The sequence below is a fragment of the Triticum urartu genome, chromosome 1A (assembly GCF_056163025.1).
Source record: "Triticum urartu cultivar PI428250 chromosome 1A, HENAU_Tu73, whole genome shotgun sequence".
Taxonomy (NCBI): domain Eukaryota; kingdom Viridiplantae; phylum Streptophyta; class Magnoliopsida; order Poales; family Poaceae; genus Triticum; species Triticum urartu.
This window is the reverse complement of record NC_141873.1, coordinates 40,011,854-40,024,945: the sequence shown is the minus strand read 5'-3', so window position 1 is coordinate 40,024,945 and position 13,092 is coordinate 40,011,854. Positions and strand designations below refer to the sequence as shown.

The following is a 13,092-nucleotide window of genomic DNA, read 5'->3' as shown; positions in this document are numbered from 1 at the left end:
TCCTGAAGATGGTGCTTAATTCTGGTTTGGTCACTATTATGATTGTTTGTGAACATGGTGTTTAATGTGGTTCCTTAGATAACAAGATTCTAAAAGTTTCTCTGTTTTGCTATTCATGTTTTTGGCTTGTGAACATCTTAAATTGCTGCTTTTATCAGTCATTAGATTCGGATTATGCATGTAGATGCAGATTGTTTTATGTTCAATGAAACGCTAGCCTACTTCAAGTTGGAGAATGAGTTGTTATGATGAACATCCAATTTAGGATGCCCATATATGTATGTAGTTGCCAGCAGGATGTGCTCTCTCTTGCTGTCTTTCAATTTTTTTTTCCAGAAATTGACTGGGAACTAATCTTGTTCTCTCTCTCTCTCTGTCTCTGCCCAGGGAGCCTGCCTGACTCGAAGATGAGGATGTTAAAGAGATCTATGCTGGAGATGGTGGACCCGCGGGCACGTGGAAGGTCGCTTTCTATATTGTGGAGGAGGGTGGCGCGGAAATATTGGGGTGGGTTTCTTTGTATGTTTTCCAGTGTATGGGCAGTATATCCGAGCTTGTTGTTTTGAGTTGCTGTTGGATATTGGGGTGATGTTTGTTCCGGTGCGTGGATCAATTGTGGCGGTGAGAGCTACTCGTCCCAGGTTTTTGTTTTGTATTCTAGCAATGTCTGTTTGAAAAGCAGCACAATGAAGGTCTTGCTTCTGTGCGGGCCACTATAGTATAGGAGAGGTGCACTTGGGAATTCAGAATGAACGTGGCATCATTTGTTATGTTTGAAGGATGGACAAGTTTTCAAGTTGTTTTAACAAGTTGCCAACGCAGGTGTTCTTTGGTCTATGTAATATAATGGGGTGTCATACTCTACAGGATGTGCTTCAATATATAGAATTAATTATGCACTCTCATTTCTATTATATCCATCCTTGCCAGTGAATGCTCTTATCATCATAGTTGTGATGATTATGAAACACAACTCCATATTATTTTCATTTTCTTGTGGATGCTCCGAGTTTTTATTGTTTGCTTGCTGCTAGATGATGTTGATTAATTCATGAGAATATATGCTCGTTCTCATGAGAATATATATGCTATATGTTGTAAAATCTAGCTAGCATACACACTTGCTTGTGATTCTTATGAAAGTAAGAGTAAAGATACTGCCCATGCCCATCAACATCAAACAAGGCTTGAACATCAATCCCACTCTAGAACAATTGAGAGCAAGCCACCTTGTCTATCTGGAAGCAGAGGAACTTGAACTCGGCACAACATTTTCCATACATGCCATTGAAAAAGCTAGCAATTCTAATGTAATTACCAACTTAATTGGCACCAGAATGACAAGCATATCTACTGCATCCTTTCCAGTTCAGATGGCTCAATTCAAAATCTTCAGATTTTGGTAGTCATGTCTCGAGGCTCACCCAATTGAAGCGTTTGGGTTGTTTCGATCCGTGCGCATAGCATTTAAATCTTGGTTCTTGGCTTGTTCAGTACCATTGTCCTTTCTGTGGCTGCATGCATGCAGCAAAACAAAGCATTGAGTGAGACAACTTGCTGGCGTGAGAGCTAATTTGGAGGCGTGAGATAGCTGGCTGGCGTGAGAGTTAATTTGGAGGTGTGAGACAGCTGGCTGGTGTGGGAGTTAATTTGGAGGCATGCATGATTTTTATGCACGGGCCTTGTCTCTAGCCATGGATCACACGGCTCCACCCCTCCTTGTTCTCTCTACCATATGTCGCCATCAGTCTCTCTATATACAAGAGACCGTCATCCATCCGTGTGCGAGATGCGCGTGCGACTTAGGACTTGGGATGCCGGGCGACGACAAGAGGCCCCTGTGCTGTGACTGTGAGGAGGTACGTGTATCTAAGCCAGTCTGCTTGTTCTTCTTCTATCCTTAATTTGGTTCTTGCGGCATAGACGAACGGTAGAGGACGAGGGACGATTTTAGTATAGTTTGGTTTGTACTTGGGGTCCAGCTTCACTTGATCTTGTAGTAGGTAGGCTCATGCTGGCCGTGTGGTCCGTTATCCGCCCTAGCGGCTCGTGCCGGCGTCCTGAGACGGAGCATGGCCGGCGCGGAGCACCATGGTCGCCCCGAACATGGAAGAGGAGAGGAGAGAGCACACCCGTCCGTCCGTCCGTCGAAGAAGAGTAGATGTGGGAAGTTGGAGAGAAGAGTTTTATCTATGGGACGAAGAAGAAGACAAAGACGAACATGGCGGGGGATAGAGACAAAGGAAAAGAAGAGCATTTATTTTTTGAGGGAGCTCGCCTCGCCTTGGTCGATCGGGCGTTCCTGGTTGTAGCGGCATGGAGGAAGTTTGAGCCAGAGTATGCATGGCATGGCCGCCGTGCACAGGAGAAGCAAGCAACTGATTTTGATTTGACGGAGAGGAGAGGAGACAAGAGGTCGGCGGCGAACTAATCCCCTGTTCCCGATGCCCTGCTCCCAAGCAACACCACTGCTCCCGATAATCCACTTGCTGACGCGTCTCCAGGCTCATCCACGACCTAGCTGGTGCCTTGCTGGCTCGACGGGCGCCACCAATCATGCGGCGGTAGCAGCGCCCTCGCGGCTGCGGTGGGAGCCATGAGGTCGATGGAGGTCGGGGAACCGGGGACGCGACAACGGTTGCCATAGCAGCGCGACGCCGGGAGGCAGCGGGAGGTTGCGGCAGCGGCTGCCGGACGACATGCTGCGGGAGGTTGAGCTTCGGTTGTCGCCCCTGCACAGCGCCGTCCCGGCTCGGAGCGTGGCCGGCGGTAGCAGCAGTGGAAGGCTACGGCCATGGTGGGGCAGAAGGCGCTGCCCTTTCTGGTACCTCGTCCGACCCTCCGCTCGCGACCCTCCCTCATCCATGCGAGCTCGTCGTTGACCTCCCATCGTCCGAAGCAGGGGCAGAGGCGCAACCGGCCATAGGAGGGGGAGGATTGATTGTGTTTTGTTTTAGATTCCAGGGGTGTGTATGGTAATTCTTTGCCAAGTCAGCTCCTTAAACTTCGGTCTCACTTGTCAGAAAGCGAACAAACGGACCAAATCACCCGACCAATGCTTTTTGCAATAAGATTAGAGAAGAAATTACGGTGTTTTTTTGCAACGGATTAGCAACTTGGTGGTTTTATGCAAACCTAGCCGTAAATGTGATAGTTCTTGTAATTAACTCCAACTGCCGTCATGCCCAAGAACTGCAAGTCAAGAGTGTGGTTTCTAGCATGCACCGTGCCGATCAGTGAATGGAAAGGAGATTTCTCCATCATAGTCTGCCGATATTTAAATTCGTCACAACATAAATATGAAATACATGGGGTGTTTAGTAAAATCTCTACAACCTTTTACATACAGTAGAAAACCGAGGAAGGAAACAGATTACAAGACCAGTAACGAGTACACTGATACGAACAAGAAGAGCAAACAGAGACCATAAGTAACGTTGAGCGTCGAGTTTGCTTGTGCGCAGGCTGATGAGATGCGAGACCTGCACGGTGACGTTTTGATGCGATGCTCGATGAAATCTTGGACCGCCTTATCGACCCTGTCGGATGCGGCCATGAACCTCCGAAACCAACTTGATCGGGCGCGTCCCCTTACCCGGATCGCTTGCATGACTCTCTTCTCCATGTCGTGCACTGTTCCTTGGGCCGGACTCTTCTTGGTCTTGGATTTCTGGCCATAGCTGCCGGCCATCGCTAGGAGTCGAGCCATCAGCATCTATCTCTTCCTCTCGATTGTGTTTGGTGGTGTGATGATCGCCGTCGATGCCTCGACCTTTCTGTTCCAAGAGCCTCTCTGCTTCCCTTGGCCGGCGTATATAATGTAGCAGACCGCATCCCGTCCGACTCGGACGGAGCACCAGAGATCTCGGTCAGTTCATGGCTGCTGGAAACGGACTCGGCTCGCTCTTCTCTCTCTCTCTCTCTCTCTCTCTCTCTTTTGACAACGCTTGGCTAGTCCGAGTCCTGGTCCTAGGCTAGCTGGTTAGCTAGTCTACCGACGGGCGTTGACTCCACTTGCGCTGCGGACAAACGTGACGCGTCGGTTCGCTTTTGTTTTGGTTCGATCGAGGCGAGGCGGGAGAAGTCTGTTTTAAACCTTGTCTTCGTTCGACCGGGCGAATTCGAACCCCAACCTTGGAATCCCTGAAATCGACACCCCCACCTCTCTGATCTCAGTTCTTTGCGCCCTTAAGCCCGTTCCCAAACAGGGATTCGCTGACGTGTGAGCGGGATTACTGACTTTGCTTCGGTGGTGGGTCCAACAGGTTCAGGCACGGGGATAACTGGCTGAGCCGGACCAGCTCGCCTCCTTGCTGCTCTGTTCGCCTCCCTTCTCCCCTGACGAATCAACTTCTCCTCCGCGGCGGCGATGGCGAACGGCGGATGATCGCAACGACCTCCGACGAGCACTCCTGCAGAACAAGAGCAGGTACACGATGTTCTTCCCGAGTGTCCATTCCCTGCCTTTTTGGGGGAAATTTTAGCCTCTTGCAAGCGCTAGGTTTAGGGTTCTACAGGTGTTCAAGTTTGGGTTTTTTGGGAGAAATTTTTGGTAGGTCAGATTGTGCTATTTGTAGTTCTAGTTCAATTATGCTTATATATATTTGTTGTAATGTAGGATTTTGTCGTTGAAAACATGGATCCAGCAGAAGTGTTGACTGTCAGATTTCACTTTGGGGGCGAGTTCATACGGATTGGTCCATCGCTTGATTATGTGGGTGGAGATATTGGAATGTCAGAGATTGAGCGGGACAAGCTCTCATTGCCGGAGCTAAAAGGCTTTTTAGGAGATCATATGACAGTGAAGGAAAGCATGAAGTACCATTTTTTGTTGCCTGGCATGGAGTTGATAAATGGATTGCTTTTCTTGTTTGATGATGCTGGTTGCATGAAGATGTCTGAGTACACTACAGATGGAGGGGTTGCTGAAGTATATGTGGAGTATAATGGGGAAGAGGATGAGCTAGAGGAAGCAAATAGTGGGTCTGATTTTGAAGGAGATGAGCTTGAGGACCTGATGTGCATTGGCAGTGAAGATGAGCCTGATTTAGTGATCACAGCAGAAGATGAGCATGACAATGGAAATGAACAGAGTAGTGGTGCAAGAGGAGAGATACTTGAACATATCCTTATTCCCAATAAAGGTGGTGTGGTCACACAAGTGATAAGCAGTCCATTGAAAAAAAAGTGAGAAGTGCTTATGCTAGTCAGAGTTCTCAAGTTGTTGATCCAACTGAACCATATGATATGTCCCAAGTTTCTGAAGTTGCACAAAATGTTGCAGTACATGCACAGCATGCTGTTGTAGTTCCACAAAATGCTACTACAATTTCTGAAAATGTTGCAGTAGTTTCTGAAAATGTTGTAGAAGTTGCACAAGATGTTGTAGATTCATCTGACTCGGAGGACATTGAGTATGTGCCCCATACAGATGACAGTGGGGAAGAATCAGAGGTTGTTGAGCTGAGAAAGCATGCAAGAAAATTCAGGAAAAAGATGAGAGATTCTAAGAAGTGGGCTGATGCAGATTCAACTGGGGCAGTGCGTATTGAGCTCGTGGCAAATGTGGAGGAGGCTGTACAGGATATGGAGTTTGAATCATCTGATGAGGACTACTCATATGATGAAGATGAAGATGGGAACATGGTTAGAAGGAAGAGCCAATATGTTAGGTTCAACCCTGACTCTGACGTTCCACACTTCAGTGGAATGGTTTTTAGAAGCAAGAAGCAGTTAACCAGAGCTATAAAGAGGTATGGACTTGCTACCAAAAGGAGCATTTCCTTCTTAAAATCCGAGGAGTACAGAGTTAGAGCAAAGTGTGACTGGCCTGGGTGTCCATGGTTGTTATATGCAGCAAAAACAAGCAGGTGCTCTAGGTTTCAAATCATCACATTTGAAGATGAGCATGAATGTGCACAAAACAGAGCCAACAAACTGGTTACTGCTAAGGTGATTGCCAAAAGGTATGAGAATTGTTGGAAATATGCCCTAGAGGCAATAATAAAAGCATTATTATTATATTTCCATGTTCATGATAATTGTCTTTATTCATGCTATAATTGTGTTATCCGGAAATCATAATACATGTGTGAATAACAGACACCAACATGTCCCTAGTAAGCCTCTAGTTGACTAGCTCGTTGATCAACAGATAGTCATGGTTTCCTGACTATGGACATTGGATGTCATTGATAACGAGATCACATCATTAGGAGAATGATGTGATGGACAAGACCCAATCCTAAACATAGCACAAGATCGTATAGTTCGTTTGCTAGAGTTTTTCCAATGTCAAGTATCCTTTCCTTAGACCATGAGATCGTGTAACTCCCGGATACCGTAGGAGTACTTTGGGTGTACCAAACGTCACAACGTAACTGGGTGACAATAAAGGTATACTACGGGTATCTCCGAAAGTGTCTGTTGGGTTGACACGGATCAAGACTGGGATTTGTCACTCCGTATGACGGAGAGGTATCACTGGGCCCACTCGGTAATGCATCATCATAATGAGCTCAAAGTGACCAAGTGTCTAGTCACGGGATCATGCATTACGGTACGAGTAAAGTGACTTGCCGGTAACGAGATTGAACGAGGTATTGGGATACCGACGATCGAATCTCGGGCAAGTAACATATCGATTGACAAAGGGAATTGCATACGGGGTTGATTGAATCCTCGACATCGTGGTTCATCCGATGAGATCATCGTGGAGCATGTGGGAGCCAACATGGGTATCCAGATCCCGCTGTTGGTTATTGACCGGAGAGTCGTCTCGGTCATGTCTGCCTGTCTCCCGAACCCGTAGGGTCTACACACTTAAGGTTCGGTGACGCTAGGGTTGTAGGGATATGTATATGTAGTAACCCGAATGTTGTTCGGAGTCCCGGATGAGATCCCGGACGTCATGAGGAGTTCCGGAATGGTCCGGAGGTAAAGAATTATATATAGGAAGTGCTGTTTCGGCCATCGGGACAAGTTTCGGGGTCACCGGTATTGTACCGGGACCACCGGAAGGGTCCCGGGGTGGGGCCACCTGCCCCGGGGGGGCACATGGGCTGTAGGAGGTGCGCCTTGGCCTACATGGGCCAAGGGCACCAGCCCCAAGAGGCCCATGCGCCTAGGGTTTCAAATGGGGAAGAGTCCCACAAGTGGAAGGCACCCCCTAGGTGCCTTGGGGGGGGGGGGAGGGAAACCTCCCTTGGCCGCCGCCCCCCTAGGAGATTGGATCTCCTAGGGCCGGCGCCCCCCTAGGCCCTCCTATATATAGCGGGGGAAGGAGGGCTTTTTGGGCCACGCCTTTGGTTGCCTCCTTCTCCCTCTCCAACACCTCCTCCTCCTCCATAGTGCTTGGCGAAGCCCTGACGGAGTACTGCAGCTCCATCACCACCACGCCGTCGTGCTGCTGCTGGAGCCATCTTCCTCAACCTCTCCTTCCCCCTTGCTGGATCAAGAAGAAGGAGACGTTACGCTGACCGTACGTGTGTTGAACGCGGAGGTGCCGTCCGTTCGGTGCTAGGATCTCCGGTGATTTGGATCACGTCGTGTACGACTACCTCATCCCCGTTCTTTGAACGCTTCCGCTCGCGATCTACAAAGGTATGTAGATGCATCCGATTACTCGTTGCTAGATGAACTCATAGATGGATCTTGGTGAAACCGTAGGAAATTTTTTGTTTTCTGCAACGTTCCCCAACAAGAATTTCATCTTGGCAAATCCTTTATGGAAGATTGACAGCATGAAATCCACGGTGATGTAAGAAATGTTTGCTGATGTATCAATTTCAAAGTGCAAGGCAGCAAAAAAAATTGTACTCGACAAGCTTTTGTGTGGTATGAAAAATGAGTACACAAAAGTGTTTGATTATCAGTTGGAACTGCTTAGAAGCAACCCAGGGAGCACAGTGGCTGTTTGCTTGGATCCAGTAGAGATGGAGCAGAACATCTTTCAGCAATTTTATGTTTGTTTCGATGCAATGAAGAAAGGGTTTAAAGCAGGATGCAGGAAAGTGATTGGGTTGGATGGCTGTTTCTTCAAGGGAGCATGCCAAGGTGAGATGCTAGCTGCAATTGCTAGGGATGCCAACAACCAAATTTATCCAGTTGCATGGGCTGTTGTGGAGAAGGAGACCAAGGATACCTGGGCCTGGTTTATTGGACTTCTTATCAAAGATTTGGACATTAATGATCAAGGTGCTGTATGGGTCTTCATTTCTGACCAATAAAAGGTAAAACTTATTTAATGCCTAGTTAAAAAATAATGTCTTATGTAAGTGTCGAAAAGGTTCGGTCGCCTCGTCGGAGCGACACCTATACCTATGTTTAGGTAGTGCTCCTAGTCCTATGGTTAGGTAGTGGTCCTGCTCTCATGTGCTGGTAGCATACATTTGTCTTTTTTTTGCAAATGTATTTTTTATTTGCTGCTAACATTTGTCTCTTTTTGCAGGGCCTAATTATAAGCATGAGAGACTACTTGCCTAGGGCAGAGCACAGGATGTGTGCTAGGCACATTTATGCCAATTGGAGAAAGAAACACAAAGACCATGAGTTGCAGAAAAGGTTCTGGGCCATTGCAAAGGCTTCAAACAGGGAAGATTTTAATCATAACAAAGCCAAGCTAGCTCAACTTACTCCTGATGGTGCAAAGGACATCATGAGGACAGAGCCCAAGCATTGGGCTAGGGCTTTCTTTCCAGTTGGGGCAAAATGTGAATCGGTTGACAACAACCTTTGTGAATCATTCAACAATGCTATTATAGAAGCTAGGTTCTACCCCATTATTTCACAGCAGAGAAGATCAGGAAGAAAGTGTATGTTAGAGTTCAAGAGCAGAGAGCCAAAAGTGACAACTGGAAGGGCACAATTTGCCCAAACATTTTCAAAAAACTCAAGGCTAGTATCAAAAGAACTCAATTTTGTGAGGTCCTCTGGAATGGCAAGGAGGGCTTTGAGGTCAAGCATCTGACTGGGAGAGGCAGGAGGTACACAGTAAATCTTGAGAATAGGACTTGTTCTTGTGGTTACTTTCAGTTGGCAGCACTGCCTTGCACTCATGCCATATGTGCTATCTATAAATGTGGGAAAAAGTTGGAAGATTACATTGACAACTGCTACTCCATTGAAACTTTCAAGAAGATTTATGAGCACTGCCTGCAACCTGTTGAAGGAGAGGAAAATTGGCCTGTGTCCCAAAACCCTAGGCCAGTTGCACCTGGCTACATTGCCATGCCAGGGCAAAGGAAAAAGAACAATGACAGGAGGAGAGAAGAGGGTGAAGCACCGAAGGGTAAGAAACTGAGCAAGCATGGCATTCAGATAACTTGTGGATCTTGTGGTGGTAAGGGACACAATAAAACTTCTTGTTCTAAGAATGGAGATAGTACCAAATAAACAAAGTCACATCTTGGCAAGAGAGGGAGAAAACAGAGAGCCACAGAGGTAATTTATTACTATGTGTGCTCTCTTCAAATGAAAATATGCACTTATTTTGCCCTAATTTCTCTATTTTATTTACAGCAAGCACAAACAGATGCATCAACAAGCAGGGCTGCAGCAGCTAGAGCTTCAGCTGTACCAAGCTCTCAAGCTACTGGATCAAGCTTTCAAGCTGCAGGATCAAGCTCTCAAGCTGCAACATCTAGCTTCAGACCACCGAGAGTGACTAGAACTTCATCAGCTTCTGCTGGAGGGAGTGGGAGAGGAGCTAGAAGAGGGAGAGGAGCTGGGAGTGGGACAAGAGCTGGAAGGGGGACAAGATTCATGCCCTATTTCACTGCTAGTGGGAATTACTAGATTTCTTTGATGATGTGGCTATTTTGGAAAATGTCAGAATGAACTAGTTCTTGTGATGGAAGTGTCAGTACGAAGTACTGCTTATGGTTCTAGTTTTAATATCAACTCTAGTTTTATGATGTGAACACGGTCCTTCTGGTACTGTCAAATGACCACTATTTATGTTTAAGTTCAGTGGTACTGTCAAATGATCCTTGAATGTATGCATGTTTGCTGCAAAATTGTCACTGCTACTGTAAAATGACCATTTTGAAATTTGGTGTCTAGTGTACTGTGCTACCACTGTCATTTGGTCAGTGTGATTGTGCTTGTTCCTTTTAAGTATGTCCATGTAGTACTTCCTGCTGTCAAAAAAAGGATGCATAGTACATTTATACTGTAAACTCACAGCCAGTCAAAAATTGCAAACTTTTGCTGTACAAAGTATTAAAAAAATGCATACTTGAGCTGTCAAAACTAAGATATTCAGACATACACAGCATATTTGGGTCTGTCAAAACTAAGATATTCAGACATACACAGCATATTTGGGTCTTTCAAATTCATTCCAACATGATTCAGATACATTACATTGCAATTAAGATAGCTCCAGATTGCATCACTCTGGAAACTGAACATTTATACATCTGAATCACATCTATACATCTGAATCACATCTATACATCTGAATCACATCTTTCCTCTCACACCTAGCACTAATTTCTGAAATTACTTCAGTCTTCTTCTCCAATTCCTCTCTCAACGCAGCAACTTCTATCTCATTGGACTGAATAGCAAGAGCAGCCTCATCCACACTTTGTCCTGAAGATCTCCCAACAAATCACGGATAAATGATGTCGTCGGCCCCTCATGCCATTCGATGAACCCATGCTGTCCAATTGAAAAACAAAATTCAGAACAAGAAAAGTACAACAGAGGGGAACATACACAGCAAACAAGAGGCGAATTTAGCTTACCTGGTTATCCACGCACGAATAGTACCTCCTTCCTGGGTTTGCTGGACTCCATGAGATCCACCGTGCAGCCTTCCTCCCGCACAAGCTGCAGAACTTCGTCGGCTCGTAATCCATGGGCTGCTCCCGATGGGACGGGCGACCGAGCTGACCCGCCGACGCCTCTCCTTCGAACCGCGCCACTACGGGAACGGGATGAAGCAGAATGGCCGCCGCTAATGGCCGACATCGCCAATCGCCGCCGCTAATGGACGCGGCCAGTCGCCGCCGCTAGTCGCCGGCGAAACCCTACTTTTGTTCCCCACCTTGCGCTGAGCAGAGTGCGCTTCCAGAATAGAGGATATAGAGACAGGGGCATCGGGTAGCACACGTGGCGTCATTTATTCTAATTACTCACCTAACCCGGCCTCCTCCTCTGCCACGTCAGCGAATCCCATGCTAAACCGGGCTTAAGGGCGCAAAGAACTGGGATCAGAGAGGTGGGGGTGTCGATTTCAGGGATTCCAAAGTTGGGGTTCGAATTCGCCGGGTCGAACGAAGACAAGGTTTAAAACAGACTTCTCCCAGGGGAGGCGATCGAACCCACAACGTACGTACGCACTCTCCTGCATGCGTACAGCATACACATCACGCATCGCTCGATCCTTGACGATCGATCGAGTGATACATCTATCATGCTGCCTGCGTACCCGGGTGCATGCATGCCTACCTTGGAGTTGAAGTTGGACCTCCAAACTGTGGCCGCCCGTGCTAGCTCCTCCTCTTGTCTAGCCGCGCGCGTCCACGCTGAACGTATAGAAGCCCAGCTCGCTCCTCTTGTAGCTACCTTTTCCGATCTTGAGTCAATTACACCAATGGTGCTTGAACTTGGCGTAAACCATTACTTTGGTGCTAGAACTTGTGGCATACATTGAACTGGTGCAAGAATTTGGCTCGGTTGTGCAAATACGGTCCTAATCGCGCATGGATAGAAAATCAACACTAACTTAGCATGCCAGCATGGAATGGGGCCCGCTGTTAGTGACTTGAAGCGTGTGGCCTTTTTTTTCTTTGGAAACAAAAACCCTTAAAAAATTATTTCTCACAAAAAAGACCATGTTCACGTGGTAGATGTTTTTTTTTTCTTTTTGATGTATGACAAGTAGGTGTTGACGTGAAATCTAAAAGAAAAAAAGCTTAGGCCTCTACATTCGAACACGCCAACTACTGCTAGGACGCACACACCCTCACAGCCACGGCAACATCTGCTCCCGGATGTTCAATAAGTATATAAGGGTATTTCAAAAAAGAACAGTAGTATAAAGATGATGCAGGTGGGGCTTAAATTGCCTGCAGATAGTGCCACCCATTTTACACGAGCTAGTTCTTTTTTTTTTAAAACACCCCATTTATTAATTAAGCCAACGAAAGGTTTTTACAACATTCGTTATAGCATACACCACGCAGGGTGGAACAAATTAAAAAGAATCCCATCAGACATAGAACTAAAGCTAAACTTTGCAATCTCATGTGCCACCCCATTGGCCATCCGACTTATCTTTGCAATATGAAAATTATGGATCATCCTAGATATACTCAGAGCCTTATCCATCAGATCAGCCAGGGGGGACCTGTCAATCTTCTCATTTGCAAGAAACGAATGTACGAAAACACAATCAGTCTCTAAAATAATAGATTGGGGAAGAGTGATACCTATATAAAGTCCTGCGAGGCAGGCGCGGAGCTCAGCTTCATTCACACTGAAACACCGATCAATAAAGTCCCACGAAGAAACAATAATATCTCCAGAAGAATTACGAGCTACGACCCCCACACTGGCTGCATTAGTACTCTCCACATTGATTTTCATATGATCATTAGGGGGAGGAGTCCAGACCACATGATCTTTTAACGGTGCATAATCCTCTACAACTCCACTCACCTTCTCCTTGCCTTTGTTACTAACGTTCAATTTAGCGGTGTCATGACTAGACGTGAAGGTGGTCCAAAAATTATCCACAAAATGTGCAGAGGCATTAACGGATTCTTTCCCATTTCTAAAAATTAAATCATTTCTCAAATGCCATGCTCGCCAGAAAAGAAACATGATTTGCTCCCTCTGCCGCAAACCCAGTTGCGCCAGTAAAATCAATAACCAGTCTGGTCCCGTGCACTTGAAGAACTCTTCATCCGGAATATTCCACCGCTCTCTCACTGCCATTCGAAGAGCACGAGCTTTAGAACAACTCACCAGAGCATGAAAGATGTCTTCATCTTCAACCCCACAAATAGAACACAACCCTGAATCAGTCTGATGGTGCTTAACTCTATTCATTTGGACCGCCAAGCTATTGGTAGCAGCTCG

At 46.5% G+C, this 13,092-nt stretch overlaps 1 pseudogene; it reads left to right on the top strand.

The window, feature by feature from the left end:
• Nucleotides 1-4,636: 4,636 nt before the first annotated feature.
• Nucleotides 4,637-9,795, top strand: LOC147989783 (uncharacterized; annotated as a pseudogene).
• The last annotated feature ends 3,297 nt before the right edge of the window (nt 9,796-13,092 follow it).